The sequence below is a fragment of the Trachemys scripta genome, chromosome 7, assembly GCF_013100865.1.
Source record: "Trachemys scripta elegans isolate TJP31775 chromosome 7, CAS_Tse_1.0, whole genome shotgun sequence".
In the NCBI taxonomy this organism is placed as follows: Eukaryota; Metazoa; Chordata; order Testudines; family Emydidae; genus Trachemys; species Trachemys scripta.
Window position 1 is genome coordinate 118,561,236 of NC_048304.1, and position 18,263 is coordinate 118,579,498.

General features: G+C 41.6%; 1 protein-coding gene across 5 annotated transcripts in view; it reads right to left on the reverse strand.

Annotated features, from left to right (window-relative positions):
- ADD3 (adducin 3) overlaps positions 1 to 18,027 on the reverse strand; it is a 191,449-nt gene extending 173,422 nt beyond the window's left edge. For 2 of the 5 annotated variants that reach the window (XM_034775285.1, XM_034775283.1), the window contains exon 1: positions 1,446 to 1,599. The gene's annotated coding sequence lies outside the window, so the exon portion shown is untranslated. Of the gene's footprint in view, positions 1 to 1,445; positions 1,600 to 17,899 lie in introns of those variants that run through there. The other 3 variants (XM_034775291.1, XM_034775287.1, XM_034775293.1) reach the window with 3 other exon arrangements.
- Between the last annotated feature and the right edge of the window lie 236 nt (positions 18,028 to 18,263).

Genomic DNA, 18,263 nt, shown 5'->3' on the forward strand with positions numbered 1-18,263 from the left:
TGCCCCTCCAGGCCCTCTCCACCCCTGCATGCCCCCCCAGCCCCTGCATTGCCCCTCCAGGCCCTCTCCACCCCTGCATGCCCCCCCCAGCCCCTGCATTGCCCCTCCAGGCCCTCTCCACCCCTGCAGTGCCCCTATGCCCCAATTAATTCTTGCCTCTCCATTGCCCTACCTCCAATTAATTCCTACTCTTCTATTGCCCCTCCATCCCCTGTATTACCCACACCCCTCACTTAATTCCTATGCATCCATTACCCCTATGTCAGTTCCTACCCCTCCATTCCCCCTGGCCCTGCAACTACCCCCACCCAGTTAATTCCTACTTCTCGTTGCACACCACTTTCAATTACCCCAACCCATTTTATTCCTACCGCTTACTCCATGCCCCCTAAAAACTCCACTGTTACCCCATTTCCCCCACACACAACTCAGTTCCTCAATCCAGCTTTCACTCTGCCGTCAATTCGCTTAATTTCTCTCCCATTTCTCCGATTCACACTCTATCCCCATATATTGAATCAATCCCTCCACCCCATCTAATTTCATTTCCCCCATACACACTTCATTTCCCCTCTCCAAATTCAACCCATTTGACCCCGGCACCGTCCAGCCTCTACCCACAATTCGAATGATTTCCCCAGGCACCTTTCTGCCTTCCCCCAAATTCAATCCATTTCTCGCAATTTTATTCCTCCACACACAGCTCACACCCAGCATGCACACACTGCACTCCATTTCCTCCATGTACAACTCTTTCCATCTCCCGCATGCACAGATACCACTCACACAGACACCGGCACACCCACACTTCCTTCCCCCAGCACTCAGTACTCGCTCCATCCTCCCTCACAGGATGGTGCAAACTCCCCCAGCCCTCTTGTATTTTGGGGGGTGGAGTAAAGCATAAGGCTTGTCCTGGCACACCGATCTTCCCCCAGTTTCTCTTTCTCCCTCCCCCCCCCCCGCCCCTCCGATTGCTGACCCAAAGATCTGGGAGTGTAGAGCTCAACTCCCCTTTATTCTCTCCTTCACCCCCAGATTATTTCAGATAATTGAAAAAAAAATCAGCACATCCTTTTGATGCTTTAGGACATGGGGATTTTGCCAGCCACATGATGGCATTATGTCGTTTGAGTTGACTTGCCATGTTTGGCTCTGCGATCGGAAGAAAAAACTGGATATTTCTCTCTTTAAAAAAAATCTCCCTCTTCCCAAATTCCTTGTTGCATGAAAGTTTACGCTGATTAACACTGCAAAAAGTGCTTTGAGGGCAGACAAGGGGGAGTTGTCTCTCCAGCAGTTGAGAGACACAGGGAGAGCGGCAGAAAACAGCATGCAGCATAATCTATTTCAAATGTGTGTGAACAACCTTTCCCATCCCCCCTCCGCCCCACCTTTTACATATTTGTTTAAGAAATGGATACAAGATTTGCTAGTTTACTTACCAAACGGCCGTCCAGGGCTTCCTGTTTGACCAATGTCTGTGTGTGTGTGTTTTTTCCTTCTGTAGGTGGGGATTCTGCAGTGCTGCACAGACACACTGCAGCAACTCCAAAGCTGGAGGATAGTAAAGTGTGTTACTTACTAGAGAGGCTCTATATTACCACTAGGCGCTGGCAGGAGCAAAGAAGCATTTTTCTTAAAGAGACATGATTCTCCTCCGCTCCTCCCGCCCTGTCGCCTCTTCCCAAAATACGGGAAACAGTAGGAGGTTGGACTGGGAAAATGGCATAAACAGAGGAGGTCAAGGTTAATATTAAGTGAGTAATTGAGTAAAAGCTTGACCATAACTCAGTGAAAAGCTGGAATTGCCCACTTTCGAAAGATTCTTTGCTACTCTTCAGATAAACGTTATAAACTGCCATATATTCTGCCTGAATATTTTCCTTGCCATCTTTACTTGTTAAATACTGTGTATGGGGAAAGAATAGTGACAGTGCAATGCAGTTCCAGGGAATCACAATAAACAATAATATGTAGCATCTTCCATGTGAATGAATTGCCTTATGGATAGGGCCCTACCACATGCACAGTCCATTTTGATAAATTTCACAGTCAGAGGACTTTAAAAATCTTAAATTTCACGATTTCAGATATTTAAATCTGAAATATCACGATGTGATAACAGAAGGGGTCCTGACCCAAAAGCAGGTTGTGTGGGGGTTGCAAGGCTACAGTATTGCCACCCTTACTTCTGCGCTGCTGCTGCTGATGGTGCTGCCTTCAGAGCTGGGCGGCCAGAGAATAGCAGCAGCTGGCTGGGAGCCCAGTTCTGAAGGCAGTGCTGCTGCCAGCAGCAGCACAGAAGTAAGGGTGGCCTGATATGATATTGTCACTCGCACTTCTGCATTGTTGCTTGTGGTGGTGCTACCTTCAGAGCTGGGCTCCCAGTCAGCAGCCGCAGAGCTTCCTGCAGCTGGGAGGAGTTCCCGGATGTGGGTGTAACCTGTTCAGGGGAAGAGGAAGTCTTGTCCCTTCCCAGTCCAGCCAGGACTAGCAGCTGGAGCCCAGTGCATGGACAGAGCCCACGGCCAGGGTGCCCGCAGCCCTGCCCCTCCCTGGCTCCAGGCACAGTGCTCAGGGGTTAAAGGACGGACCCTTAGCTGTGTGTGGGGGGAATGACCATGGTGCCCCCCCACCAAGGCATCCTGGGTAGTTGCCCACATCACCCACTCATAAGGCTGGTCCAGGGCTCCCCAAAAGTGATGACCCCCCCCATACTATGCCATCCCCACTTCTGCGCTGCTGCTGGTGGCAGTGCAGCCTTCAGAGCTGGGCGCCTGGCTGGCAGCTGCCACTTTCTGGCTGCCTAGCTCTGAAGGCAGCACAGAAATAAGGGTGGCAATACTGCCCCCCCCCCTTCAATAGCTAGATTTCATGGTCTGTGACTCGTTTTTCACAGTCGTGAATTTGGTAAGCCCCTACTTATGGACATAAGCAATTATAGATTTAATAATAAAAATAGTTACCTACGTAATATATGTGTGATCTGCAATATGCTACAGTGTTTCTCAACCTTTTGATACCAGAGTCTCACTTGCTGCCTTCCTAAACTGTGTCAGGGAAATCTCTGGGACCAGTAAGGAAGCTAGCATGGACCAGCACCGGTCCACGGACCGGTCTTTGAGAAACAGTGTGTTACACAATAGTAAAGAGAGAAAGACATTAAGAGGCATAGGGAGAAAAGTTTTGAGATGAAATTTGAAACGAGATAGAGAGTTGATGAAGCTGAAAGACAGCCAAAGGCTGTTCCAGATGGAACGAGCTGCAGAGGAGAAGGCTCTGGCACCAAAAGTGGTGACATTATGGGGAGGCACACAAAAAAGACAGAGTGGTGAAATGTATAAGGAATGTGCATGAGATGTGAATATTCTCGTTATAGAAAAGGCTCTGTAGTTGAAATGGTAATGTAGCCTTTACTATAACCCCCTTTTCAGTTGCTTATAACTTTCTCAAAATTCTAGTTTGGGGCTGAAATTGTCTATGATGTCTCTCAAACTAAATTTTTGTTTTGTTTTATTTTGTTTTTTGAAAGTTTGAGCAATATCCACCAGCCATTTTGAGTGGTGGAAAATATATACTCTTCATGTTTTTAAAAAAATGAGACTTTTTATACATGGGACATAAAAATAGCTGCTCTTAAAGGTCTCATTCTTGCAAACATGCACAAGTGCCCATTAAAATCAATGGGACAGCTCATGTGTAAAATTACTCACATACAAAACTGTAGGATGAAGGACAAAAACTTCTAATTTCCCATGTGGCTAGATCCCAATGGGATGCTAAGATACTGCATTAATGGGGCATATAAGTACAATGAATATATATAGAGAAGTTTGAAACATGTTTAAAATAACTTTATATATTTAAAAATTAATATAAAACATTTACATATTTTAAAGTTACAAGCAATTAAAATCAACTTTTGGCATGGACAGTAAATATATATATGTATACAATATAGAGCTCACCTGCTGTTCTGTACGGTTTTGAAGTAGTGAGGGTTTTTGCATACTCATCGAGAAATGCAGTGTAAAATTTATGGAATTGTGCAAAATAATATCTCCGCATCTTGCACATTTATTTCCTCCCTTTTTATTTTGTCCTTAAAAATAAAATAAATCAACTGCAAATTCCTATGTTCATAAAATATTAAAATTCCAACTTTGACCATGAAAAACTTGAGAAATGCAAAAGTTCAATCATAGTTATGTGTATAAGGATGGTTTTGTGATTAAAGCAGTAGGCTGGGAATCAGATTATATTACAGGCTGAGACATAGACTTCCTGTATGACCTTGATCAAGTCCCCTAAAACTGATTTTCAGAGGCATCCCTCTCACATGTAGGCAGCCCCACAGTGGGGCTTTAGTATTGTGGAGGTCCTTGCTTGGGTTTTTACTGTAGGACGAAATTGCATCTCTTGTGCATAAGATAGCTTCTGCAGTTATATTAGCTGGGGAACAAAGTTACAGGGATGACCAATGCTAATTATTCAGGACATAGGCTGATTATAAGCAGAGCCCAAGAAGAAACTTTCCCTGCATGGTATAGAATTTCACAGTTAGTTATATTATGGAGGTTTTGCTCCTTCCATATAAGGATTTGTCATAGGGCAACACAGATTAGCTAAACTTGACCCATTCTAGTTTAGCAAGTTCCATGTTATGCAATGAATCCTTTGGGTGATGCAGTAAATAGAGATCTTTTATAGCTATCTCTGTCCAGTTGGAGGATAGAAGGAATGTATTATACCAGGAAAAATAATTGTTTCGGCTTTGTGTGGGAAATGCAACAGCTTGATCCAGAATAAAAGGAACTGGTAATAGAGTCTTCCAGCCAGAAGTGATCTTCTTTGAGGTTCAGACTCAAAGTTCAAAAACCTTGACAAGTGAAACAAATCAAAACCATTGTAGACTGAGATAGCAGCATATCATCACAGAGTCCAGTAATAATCTAGTCAGAATAAATACAGCTGTAAGACTTCCTTGGGAGTTAACTCCCATTTCTCCTTTTTTTTTTTTTTTGCTGTCAGTGACATTCTTTCCTGGCACATTTTCTGTATTCAGCAAAATGTATTTAAAAAAATCCAAAAGGCAATTACAGTATTCACCTTTCTTAGGAATGCTCTGCCACTTTATGTGGTGCTGAAACCCTTTTACGCTGTACAACCCGCGCGTCTAATCAGTGGACGTAGCTGAGCTATTCATTAGAAACTTGGCCAGGTCACATACATTTGCTTCTCTGCTTTATGCCAAGCCAGTCTGGAGAGTGCTCCAGGAAAAGAGGAGGGAGTGGCATGGATCTCATGTTGAGTTCTTCATTCCCCAGGGAGAGATAATCAGAGCATTACTCAGAGATTCATCAAAAAAAAAAAAAAATTAGCACTTTAATGACCTACATGGATTTTTGTAAAGAGTTACTTCAGCAAAGAGCTGGATAATTCCTCACACAGCTGTGGTTTAGGAGGCAGCTCAGGGGACATTCTTGCAGAATTACTCTAGTACAATGAAAAAGAAATTACTATCAGGTTTCTTGGGTGCCCTTTTTTCCCCCAATCAAGGGCATTGTGTCCTCAATCCATCTCTTCTGTTTTCTGGTTTCTTTTGAAGTCATTACAGCTTCAACAGCCGTATGGCAAACTGCCAAACAGTAATGGTGCTGTGTGTTCTCCCTGCACAAATGACCTCAAAAGCTCCCCAAGCACGATTCCTCTCCTGACGTCATTACTAATGGTCATATAAAGGCAGCCATCGTCAGGGGGATCTGAGAGGTGTCTCTCGGGTGAACACTGAGCTTCTACAAACCAGTGCATATTGTTTTAGCCAAATCAGAATGACGTTTCCTGGATGCGGAGTACTAGACACCCAAGCACCAGCAATAGCGATAGCTGAGAAGTATACAACCACTATTTTCCAGCATGAGATCTTGCCAGAGTGATCTATGCCTTTGTCACCTGGAGACCAGATTGCTGTAATGCGCTATGGATGGGCTCTGTGTGGAAGCCATTCAGAAATCACAGCTAGTGCTGCATTTGGTAGATCACTTATTAAATGAAGTTTCGCCCTCAGAGCATATTACACACTGCTCTGGTTTCCAACGGGCTTCAAGGTGGAATTCATGGTGCTGGGTTTAATTTATAAAATTAAATGGTTAGAGGCTTGGTTACTTGAGGGGTTGCCTCTCTCCCCATTGTACATTGCCACAGCTGAGATCTATGGCGTCTCCTTTATCTGGAGTCTTCTTGGTTTAAAAGGAAGATAGCGGCTAGCAGGATATTTCTGGTGAAGGCCCTTTGCCTCTGGAATTTGCTGCTCGGGCTCTCCCTTTCCCCACTCCTGCAGAGCCCAGATTTCTTCCTGGGCTTTTGGGGAGACGTAGGTGTGATGAAGATAAATACACTAAGGACTGTGAGGGGTTCAGATACTACATTAATGGGGTCTATGTAAGTACCATAGAGAGCTGATTTACTTTTTCCCAGATCAAGTCCTAAGTGTTTCCTGTCAAACTTTAGTATAACAGACCACAAATGTACAAATCATTACTTTCACATTTCCTCCAAACCACAGACCCCTTCCTATGGATAAAGAGGACAGGAAGGATGCCCCCTTGCTTCCACTGTTGCCTATCAATTGCATTTTATAAATTTGAAACAGCTATTCTGTATTCTCTTCAAGCAAGGATCTAGCATGCTGCCTCTACAGTGCTTCCAACGCCTCCTGTCTTAATTAGGATCTGATTTACAGTGGGGTAAATGAGGAGCAATCCTTCTGAAGTCAAAAAGAGTTATACTGGTGTAACATCAGTATGAGCAGAATCAGAAACAGACCCGTAGGGAGTAAAATACCAAGATTGGAAAAAAAAAATCAAGCCTGTGTCTTTCTCAAAGCAGTACCACTAGTTCACAGCACTGGCCCAGAAGAATAGTATCTCAGATCATGTAAGAAAAACATAGTTCTCATTTCCTCTTTGTCCCTTCAGGGCAGGACAGAACATCCTGTTGTTCTAATAATGCGGGCAAAATAGTAGTTATTTTTGGCAAAAAAAAATCATTTTTAAAGTACATTTTTTAAAGGCTACTCTAATCCAGGATTCAGATTATTCAATAAATGTATTAGAAGCACAATACTTCTTTTTTGCATCCAGGAATCCACATTGATGAACACAGCACATGTAAACTCAGTCAAAAGTTCATATCAGTTCAACAGTAAACCATTTTAGCAGTTATCTATCGAAAGAGATCTATGATTCTGAACGAAGGCAACACCCATAATAAGGGTGTGCCATATTTAGTACTGCACCTGGGCAGCAGGGTGCCCGTGGGAAGCCTATGGTGCAAAAAGTCATGAGCAGGGCATTGGAATGTATGTTGATTAAGTGGCTCTATGAGGGGGTTCATACCAGCATGCTTGTATTGGAGTTTGCTGTAAATTAATCTTGCCTTCTGTAGAAACTCAACATAGGAGACAGCTGAAATCACCATCTGCCCTCTATAGCAGTAAGTCTCCCCTCTAGGGAGACTTAGGATGGAAGAATCCCATGCATTACTATAGAAGAGGGCAGGGCCGGCTCCAGGATTTTTGCCGCCCCAAGCAGCAAAAAGAAAAAAAAAAGAAGAAGAAAAAAAAAAAAAACCCCGCGATCGCGATCCGCTCTACCGCTGCTGCTTCAGTTTTCGGCAGCAATTTGGCGGCTGGTCCTTCGCTCCGAGAGGGAGTCAGGGACCCGCCGCCGAATTGCCGTTGAAGAGCTGGATGTGCCGCCCGTCTCCGCTGGCCGCCCCAAGCACCTGCTTGCTGGGTTGGTGCCTGGAGCCAGTCCTGGACGAGGGACTGAATGGCTAGGCAGCAGTTCTGCAGAGAAGGACCTGGGGTTACAGGATATGAGTTGACAGAAGCTGGATATGAGTCGACAGTGTGCCCTTGTTGCCAAGAAGGCTAACAGCATTTTGGGCTGTGTAAGTAGGGGCATTGCCAGCAGATCGAGGGACGTGATCATTCCCTTCTATTCGATATTGGTGAGGCCTCATCTGGAGTACTGTGTCCAGTTTTGGGCCCCACACTACAAGAAGGATGTGGAAAAATCCAGCAGAGGACAACAAAAATGACTAAGGGGCTGGGACACATGACTTATGAGGAGAGGCTGATGGAATGAGGGGGGATTTGATAGCTGCTTTCAACTACCTGAAAGGGGGTTCCAAAGAGGATGGAGCTAGACTGTTCTCAGTTGTAGCAGATGACAGAACAAGGAGTAATGGTTTCAAGTTGCAGTGGGGGAGGTTTAGGTTGGATATTAGGAAAAACGTTTTCACTAGGAGGTTGGTGAAGCACTGGAAAGGCTTACCTAGGGAGATGGTAGAATCTCCATCCTTAGAGGTTTTTAAGGTCAGGCTTGACAAAGCCCTAGCTAGGATGATTTAGTTGGGGATTGGTCCTGCTTTGAGCAGGGGGTTGGACTAGATGACCTCCTGAGGTCCCTTCCAACCCAGATATTTTATGATTCTATGATTCTGGTGCAGTCAGGTTTGCTAACTCTGGAATAGGGCTGTCAAGCAATTGAAAAAAATAATCGTGATTAATCGAGTGATTAAAAAAATTAACCATGATTAATTGCACTCTTAATAATAGAATACCATTTATTTAAATATTTTTTGATGTTTTCTACACTTTCAAATATATTGATTTCAATTGCAGCACAGAATACAAAGTGTACAGTGCTCACTTTATATTTATTTTTTATTACAAATATTTTCACAGTAAAAAACTAGAGAAATAGTATTTTTCAATTCACCTAATACAAGTACTGTAGTGCAATCTCTTTATCATGAAAGTTGAACTTCCAAATGTAGAATCATGTACAAAAAATAACTGCATTCAAAAATAAAATGATGTAAAACTGTAGAGCCTACAAGTCCACTCAGTCCTACTTCAGCCAATCGCTCAGACAAACAAGTTTGGTTACAATTTGCAGGAGATAATGCTGCCTGCTTCTTATTAACAATGTCACCTGAAAATGAGAACAGGCGTTCACATGGCACTGTTACAGCCGGCATCACAAGATATTTATGTGCCAGATGCGCTAAAGATTCATATGTTCTTCATGCTTCAACCAGCATTCCAGAGGACATGTGTCCATGCTGATGATGGGTTTTGCTCGATAATGATCCAAAACAGAGTGGACTGATGTATGTTCATTTTCATCATCTGAGTCAGATGCCACCAGCAGGTTGATTTTCTTTCTTTCTTTTTTTTTTTTTTTTGTGATTTGGGTTCTGTAGTTTCTGCATCGGAGTGTTGTTCTTTTAAGACTTCTGAAAGCATGCTCCACACTCCATCCCAATCAGATTTTGAAAAGCACTTCAGATTCTTAAACCTGGGGTTGAGTGTTATAGCTATTTTTAGAAATCGTACATTGGTACCTTCTTTGCGTTTTGTCAAATCTGCTGTGAAAGTGTTCTTAAAATGAACATGTGCTGAGTCATCATCCGAGACTGCTATAACATGACATATATGGCAGAATGTGGGTAAAACAGAGCAGGGGACATACAATTCTCCCCCAAGGAGTTCAGTCACAAATTAAATTAATGCACTTTTTTTTTTAACAAGCATCATCAGCATGGAAACATGTCTTCTGGAATGTTGGCTGAAGCATGAAGGAGCATAGGAATGTTTAGCATATCTGAGATGTAAATATCTTGCAACGCCGGCTACAAAAGTGCCATGTGAACGCATGTTCTCACTTTCAGGTGACATTGTAAATAAGAAGCAGGCAGCAGTATCTCCTGTAAATGTAAACAAACTTGTTTGTCTTAGTGATTGGCTGAACAAAAAGTAGGACTGAGTGGACTTGTAGGCGCTAAAGTTTTACATTGTTTTGTTTTTGAGTGCAGTTATGTAACAAAAAAAGCCTCTACATTGGTAAGTTACACTTTCATGATAAAGAGATTGCACTATGGTACTTGTATGAGGTGAATTTAAAAATATTATTTCTTTTGTTTATCATTTTTCAGTGCAAATATTTGTAGTCAAAAATAATATAAAGTGAGCACTGTACGCTCTGTATTCTGTGTTGTAATAAAAATCAATATATTTCAAAATGTAGAAAAACATCCAAAAATATTTAATAAAGTTCAATTGGTATTCTATTGTTTAACAGTGCAATTAATCACAATTAATTTTTTTAATCGCGATTAATTTTTTTGAGTTAACTGCGTGAGTTAACTGTGGCTAATCGACAGCCCTACTCTGGATACATCAGGGACCTGGATGTTACACCTCACTGCACAAAACTTTGCTGAGCTTAGAGCATACATTTAAGCACAATGCCCTATGGGTAAGCTAATTCTTATCATCTTTGATGTATCACTTGATGAAAATAAGTATATGCAAATTGCTTTTAAAAATCGATGTATTGCCTAAAATGTTATTTTCATAGTGAAGAAAAGTTTTGCTTCTTTTTGTCATTAAGACAACGTATAGCAGTGTTTTGCTCCAATGAGAAGTAATGCTTGACTTCAGATTCTGCACATATAACTCAAATGCTACTCCTAGAGTCCATTTGAAGTAAGTAAAATTCAAGCCTATATTTTAGCGTGATTTCCAATGACAAGAGTAAACACTTTTTAGAGATACTAAATCCTTTATTCTTTGGAGGCTAACAAACTGGTAATGTACCATAGAAAGAGCTGCAGTTTCCTTTACAATCTACTAATCACAACCTAAGATCTTTAGCTCATCACAGTTTCAAGGGCCCTATATCTCCAAACAGACTTCTGATGGGTTTAACTGAGTATGTGCCCAGTGACTGTCAATGTCAGGGGTGAATTCCTTCTCAGCTAGTTAGAGTTCAAACCTATACCGCCAAAGTCAGATTTGTCATTAAAATTCTATGAGGTGCAGGATCAGACCAATAGGTCTCAGTCTTGTTAGGTGCTGAGCGTCACAGCAAACACTTAGGCATGTGATCAGTTTAATATAGCTCCAGATGCTAGGAGTCACTGAGCACATACTCAGATAACCATCCAAAGTCATTCTCAAGAAGTCAATGGGAGTGCTCACGTACTTGCACTTAACTTTTTTACTGAATTAGAGCCAGAGAGCTCAGCATTTTGAAGGATCAAGCCCACAGCGAATAACTTTTCAGTGATGCTGGGATCTCCTAGAGTGATGTCTTCATTTTGCTCTCAGGCAGTAGGAAGAGGAGGGTAATGTGGCCACAAACAGGCGATTTAAGGGGCTGGGAGAGGGAAACTCCAACGGAGCAGATCAGTGGCTAAGGTGTATGTGTGCAGTGAGGGAGTTAAAATGCTTTGCTCTGCTTTGTCCAACAAGTCCAGGTAATTTTTTAAAATGTGTTTTAACCACTCTCAGACTTAGTCCTTTCCCTCATTGGGAATAGAACAGTGATCCTAATCCAGCTCCAAAGATGTCATAACTCAAATGAGCTGCTCCCATTGGAGGAGACACACAAATCTACCCACCAGACATAACCGATGCAGCCATTTAACTCAGTAGAATACATAAGACATGGGCGAGGGGGGGGGGAATTAAATACCTTCCATAACAATAATGACAGTATTAAACTGAATAATTTGTATGCTACAAAATATGTCATCTGACAAAAGTTAAAAAAAAACCATAATTTCAGCGTAGCAGGAGAGGTGGCAAAAATGTACAGAGAAACAAACACTGATTTTTGCAGGAAAATCCAGAATTTCCTGATGTTTATCTAAAGAAGGGAGGTGAAGTGATAGTAAATATCGGCATTGATTTCAAGGGAACTACACTGATTGACATCAGCTGAGCATCTGGCCCATTATAGTTTTGTAACCTATCTAGAAAGATGTTAAATAGAACATAGAATAGATTAAAATAGAAAATGCATATATTTACAGTTGATTTGATTAGTGATAAAGGTCGAGCTAGTGGATAATTAGCAGGCTTCCTAAGAAGCTTGTCTTTGATAATCTCTGAGGGGGAATCTTGGTTCCACTAAAGCCAATAGCAAAACTCTCATTCATTTCACTGTGGCCTGGGTTTCACCCTCAGTTTCCACACACAAGAATGGACTGGCATGAACATATGCAACATGTCACATGAAAACATGTGTATTGTGTATATATATTTATATACACCCCATTTTTTTTGTTTGCTTGCTTACTTTACAGAGATTCTTTGATCATGAATGCTTGTTTCCCAAGAGGTGGTGACCCTATTTTTCTCAGCAGGAAAGTGAATTTTATTGTGGCTTTGTTGCATGTATCCACAGGATTATCAATCAGCCAGTTAGAACCTGTCTGTTTGTGTACCCTTGTTTAAATTGGTTCTCCTTCCTTCTACACTTGCACTTATCAATATTTAAACATTTAAGTCTGGATTCAGTGTTACTTAAGCAGGTGCCTAACTTAAAGTATGTGAGTAGTCCCAATGGGATTTCAGTACCTTGCTGAACTGGGACCTGGGTATAGATCCCAGTGCCAAAAGTGTGAAGTAGGGTGACACCAAATGGTACTGTACAAGACTGCAGTTTATGCTGCCACTCCTTAGAACAGAAATTAGATAGAGTCGTGAAGAGACATTAGGCTTCAGTAGCTACACAAATACAACTAAGAACGTACAGCAGGACACAAATGTGAAGTGACATAAGAAACATGCAGTGGATTTTCAGTAGGGACAGGAAAATTGGAGCAAGTTTGGATTTTTGCAGCTGGTCCCTTATCTATAATGAGCCAGCCCAGAACCCCAGATCCAAACTCCTTCCTGAACTTTCAGAAAGGCTAGATCTGATTCCAGATCCAGACTTTGCAGCTCAGCTCCATCTTTGCATTTTAGGGACTTTGCACACTTCTGGTGTAAGGAGGGGTCACGCTCACGTCAATGGGAAGTTCTGGTTGGTTTCCTCCCCCTTGACAACAACAGAATAGTGTAAAGGGGCCAGGGTGCAGGCCAGCAAAGGGGCTTTTAGTCCGCTGGGAATTTTTGAATGTCTGTCTGATACTCTTATCTAGAACTGGTTTTTCCAGCCACACCTGGTGTCTGAAGAAGTATTGCTGCAGCTCCCAACAAACTGCATTTCCGGGTAGAAAAACTGCTTAGTCTCTCCCAGCTGCACTTCAGTCTGTACCAAGTTACGAGGTTCAAAGAGATTGTCCAGGTGTCCTGGAACGCTAGCTTGGATTGTGTGCCGTAGAATGATATTGCTATGGTAGAATAATGGGAAAGGGGGAATTCACCCCAGTACTGCAAAGATGGTGCAAAGTGACCAGAAAGGGACTGCATTCCCCCCCCCTGCCCCCACACACCCTCCCTAGTAAATTCTTTGTGTAACAGAGCCCCTGATCCCATCAGGCTCGCAGCCAGTTCTAGTGGTTCTACTCCATCTCTGCGGAGGCCCTTCCAATTAGTGCAGTGACCATTCAAAGGGAGGGGAGGGCAGGCTGAAGGAGGGAGAGGCAGATGGGGGACAAGAGTAGGCCTGGGTGGGGAGGTCCTGTGTCCTAGTGATTCTGTATCCCTGCAGTGTCCCAAAAGAACCATTAGGACATGGGCATAAGTTTGGGCAACTCTCAAGGCTGCCCTCACCTGCACAGCTTGCTCCAATAGCGCTCTTTTCCCCTAGGGGAACTGCCCTTTTTTCTTTCACCAGCACAGTGATGAATCTGCTTCATGGTCTGCCGCCTATGGACATGATTCTCCTCTCACTTTCACCAGTGCAACTCTTTTGACATTTTAATAGAGCAACTCCTGATTTATACCCATGTGATTGGAGAATCAGGACCTATGTACACAAAGGTGGCAGCTGTGATTACTCCTATTTCAGCACATGGACACTTCACCTATGACATTGTTATCAATGGTTCAAAACATGCTAGCAAAAGTATTTCCATGCTATGCAACCAGCTGCCTAGCAAACAAATCCAGCCGCAGATATGATGCCCACTCTCAAATTTACAATGGTACTGGAATGATAGTTTTGAACTGAAAAACTTTGGAATAGATGTGGGAAACTTGGATTCTATTTCTACCTCTGCCACAGACTTCCTATGTGACCATAGGCAAGTCATTTAGCTAAATCTTGTCCACTGACTTGAGTGCACATTCTGAGACACCTATGTGCTGCTTTTCAGAGGTACTGAGCACAATATGCCCACACTGATTTAATATAAAGAAAAACTTTCAAGTCATAATGCAGTACCTGATCCTCTTGTCTGACACTTCTTGTACTCTTCTGTCCCATTATCCTGCACTAGATTTGGATGTTATGATTGATTTGTCATTGATTTTTCTAAATATTTGTGATGCCTCAGTTTTCTTTAAAGCTCCCTAGCAGTCAATCCTAAAAACTGTATTCTCATAGCTGTTTTTCTTTGTATGTAGCTTTCATTTATGTCAGTCAAAGAGGTTCTGTTGACACAGGCCTGAAAAGCTACCATACATGCCGTCAGGTGTCAGAGAAAATAGCTTGAAATTGATGTCTTGGTCCCTAACAAGTCTTTGCTAATATGTTAACAAGTCTTGCCAAGATCTAGTAATTCCCCTATAACCATTTGCTACATTCCACAGAGGCCATAAAGAAAAACAGGTAAGGTGGACCTTATGGAGGAATTAAAGTATGAATCCACTACTGCACAGAAACACTTTGGACTTGTTAAACTTTAAAACACATGCCCTAATGGGCATCCAAATTTTAGTGCATTGGGCATTGGTGCATTTATCTTTCAAAATGTCTCCAATCATTTTGAGAAGAGAAATTTTTTTTTAAATAAATTGTAACACAATTTTGCTAACTGAAAAAACAGCCTCCCTGACTAATTACACAAACATTTTTGTAGAAGAGAGTATTGTGTAGTCACTATACTGTTCTTTTCACTATCATCACAGCCTGAGGGTATTTACATGTGAGAAGAAAGAGCATCAAAATTAAACTCTCAGGAAAAAAAATATTATAAATACTAACTAAATTTCCAATCTTTCAACTATAATACTATCCAGCTGAGGGACTGCCTACACTAGGATGAATTTTTAAAACAGTAGATTTACATGCTTTAACAAACACATTTCAGAATTCTAGTGTAGACAGGGCAGTTGTATTTAAACAGATATTCCCTGCTCAAGGTGAACCTTTTAAAAAAATGCACCTTTTATGCTAGAGTGATAAGGCCTTCAGGATGGGATGTTCAAAAGCACTCAGATTTGGCATAACTCTGCTCCCATTGAAGTCAATGGGAGTTTGACCATTAACTTCAGCGTGAGCAGAAAGTTAGGTCAATACTTGCTGAGTGCTTTTGAATATCCTATCCTCAGTCAAGTAAACATCTTCAGTAATACTTTGAAACCTTCTTCTGGAGAAATAAGAAAAAGGGATGCCATTAGTGACACCACCAGTACAGAAATTCAACAGAGACTAAAAATATAGTTTCATTTCTGCTTTAATAATCAAAGAAAATGTTAATAATACAGGGGTTCTCAAATTTCATTATAGAGTGGACCACATCCTAATAAAGGCATTCTCTTGAACCACCTTCTCTCCCATTTACAATCACATAACATTCCTCTGGCAACTACAGCCATCACTTACGTAGAAATGTAGTAGTAGGAAAGAGCAGAATGTGTTGTATCAGAATGTCATTCCTTGCCGTAAAGAAAGCTGGGGAAAGGCGGGGCTTGGTAGAACTTCCATTAAGTGGATACATGATTGGTTAAACCACTGCAAACAAAAAGTAACTATGAATGGAATGATGTCAGACTGGAGGGAGGTCTCAAGTGGGCTTCCACAGAGATCCGTTCTGGGTCTGGTGTTAACATCTTTATTAATGACCTGGATGTAGGAATAGAGAGCATACTGATCAAATTTGCAGATGACAAAGCCGGGGGAGTTGCCAAGACTTTGGAGGATAGAGCTAAAATTCAGAGGGATCTTGATAATTTTGGAGAACTGGACTATAGTCAACAAAATGAAATTCAACAAAGACAAATGTAAGTTGCTACACTTAAGGAAAAAAAACCAAATGCACAAATACAGAATGCCTTGGCAGCAGCACTGCTGAGAAGGATCTGGGAGTTGTGGTGGATTACAACCTCAACAGGAGTCAGATACGTGATGCTGATGCAAAAGAAGCAAATGTAATTTTAGGTTGCATTAACACAGGCATTGCATGCAAGTCATGGGGGGTGATATTACCGCTCTACTCAGCACTGGTTAGGCCTCAGCTGGAGTACTGTGTCCAGTTTTGGTCACCAATGTATAGAAAGGATGGGGAGAAACTGGAAAGGATCCAGAGACGAGTGATAAAGATGATCAAAGAGATGGAATGCAGCCATACGAGCAAACGAACTGGATATGCTTTGATTGGCAAAGAGGAGATTAAGGGGAGACATGATAGTGGTCTTCAAATACCGGAAAGGTTTTCATAAAAAAGATGGAGAAAAGTTGATTTCTCTTGCCACAGAGGGCAGGACAAGAGGCAATGGGTTCAAACTACAGCAGAGCAGATTTAAATGAAATCTCAGGAAAAACTTCCTAACTGTAAGAACCGTAGGACAATGGCACAGACTGCCTAGGGAGGTTGTGGAAACTCCTTCACTGGAGCTTTTCAAAAGGAGGCTGGAGAGCCATCTGTCTTGGATAGTTCAGACACAACAAATCCTGCATCTTGGCAGCGGGTTCGACTAAATGGCCCTTGCGGTCCCTTCTAATCTTATGATTCTAAGTTAACAGCTGGAAAAGGGAGAGCCAGTAGCATGTGACCAGTCAGCTGTTTGCAGTTCACCAGCAAATGCTTCATGGAACACAGTTTAGGAACCTCTGGTTCATAGATAAGGTTTCAATATTTAAATATTAGTGATAGCTTTATGAAGGGCCTCTTTAAAATGAACAACTAGAGATGAACCGGTGTCAACTAAGTTCGTGATCTTACATAAAAACCTTCATCGTAATTGGCAAGTTTCTTCCCATTTCCTGTTTTCTCCAGCCAATTTTTAAAAAGCACAAAATGCTTGCAAACTTGACAAGTTGCCCACAACGCACAGCAAAATCCAGGAAAACAAATACCGAGAGTGGGCCAAATGCTGTCCTCAGATATCCCATTATAATTTCAATGCAAGATGCACACATGACTCTGATGTCAGAATTTAGCCGAAATGTTCCTGAGCAAAAAACTATGTAGTGTCACTTTGTTCCCTTGACTTGCCATGAAAATCTATGATACATGGGATGTAAGACAGAGCCAAACAAATGCCTTCTATGTCACCCATATAAGTAACATTATGCTATACATCACAAATTTAAAAAATAAGACAACATGATAGATTGAGATGACTATTTATTTCAGGTATTTCTGAAACACCTATTTCTTGGTATCTTAGCTCTAGGTTTTATATAGTAAAGTCTCATACTAGTAGATGAGATTAATGTATACTGTTTCTGAGTTGTTGTTTATTGCTTATCTACTTTGCCTGGGACAGAACTCTTTTCTCCTACTCTGTACTAAACACATTGTCAACATTTAATGAATTATGAGGATCTGACCAGCTTTCAAGCGTTAACATTTTCTAGCTGATATTTTGCCATTAAATACGGTAAAAAGACTGGAAATTAACTTGGAATTGAAAGTTAACTAAACTGTTCCATGGAGTGGACTAGAGCAGCCAAAACTACCCATGTCATGGGAGAACTAGACGAAGGATAATTTTTTTTCCCCTGTTAAAAATGCCATGAGACAAATCCTAATCCACCTACTCAGTTACAACTCTCATTCAAGTCAAGTAAAAAAATAATAAAAATTGAGTAAGGATATCAGAATTTTTGCATCCTCACAGTGTACATTGCAAGTTTTCATAAGTACGATTGGCTGGAGCATTATAAACAGTAACATTTCCTCTAAAACAAATGTTTCTCTTTACCTGTTTCTTGTCATTAACCCACCGTTTCTTTGGTTTCTTTTCCCCATCTCCGTGTCCCCCTTTTTCCTGTTCTACTGTTAATCTCTTTAGGTTACACCCTTTTCTTTTTTTAAAGAGTTCCCTTTTAATCAGTTAGATCCTGCTGGCATGAGCTGTCAATGGTATTCACTTCACTAGGCTCTAGCCTTATGTTGCATTGCCGTGGCAACAAGATTTAGCAGCAAGTCACCAGCCTTGAACTTGTCAGAGTCTGTAACAATGTGCGCCCAGCATGAATTACTCTCCAGCACATCAGGTTGCCACGACAACTACTAACAATAAAACTCATCTCTCTGCTTTAAATTCAGTAACTTTTACTGTTAGT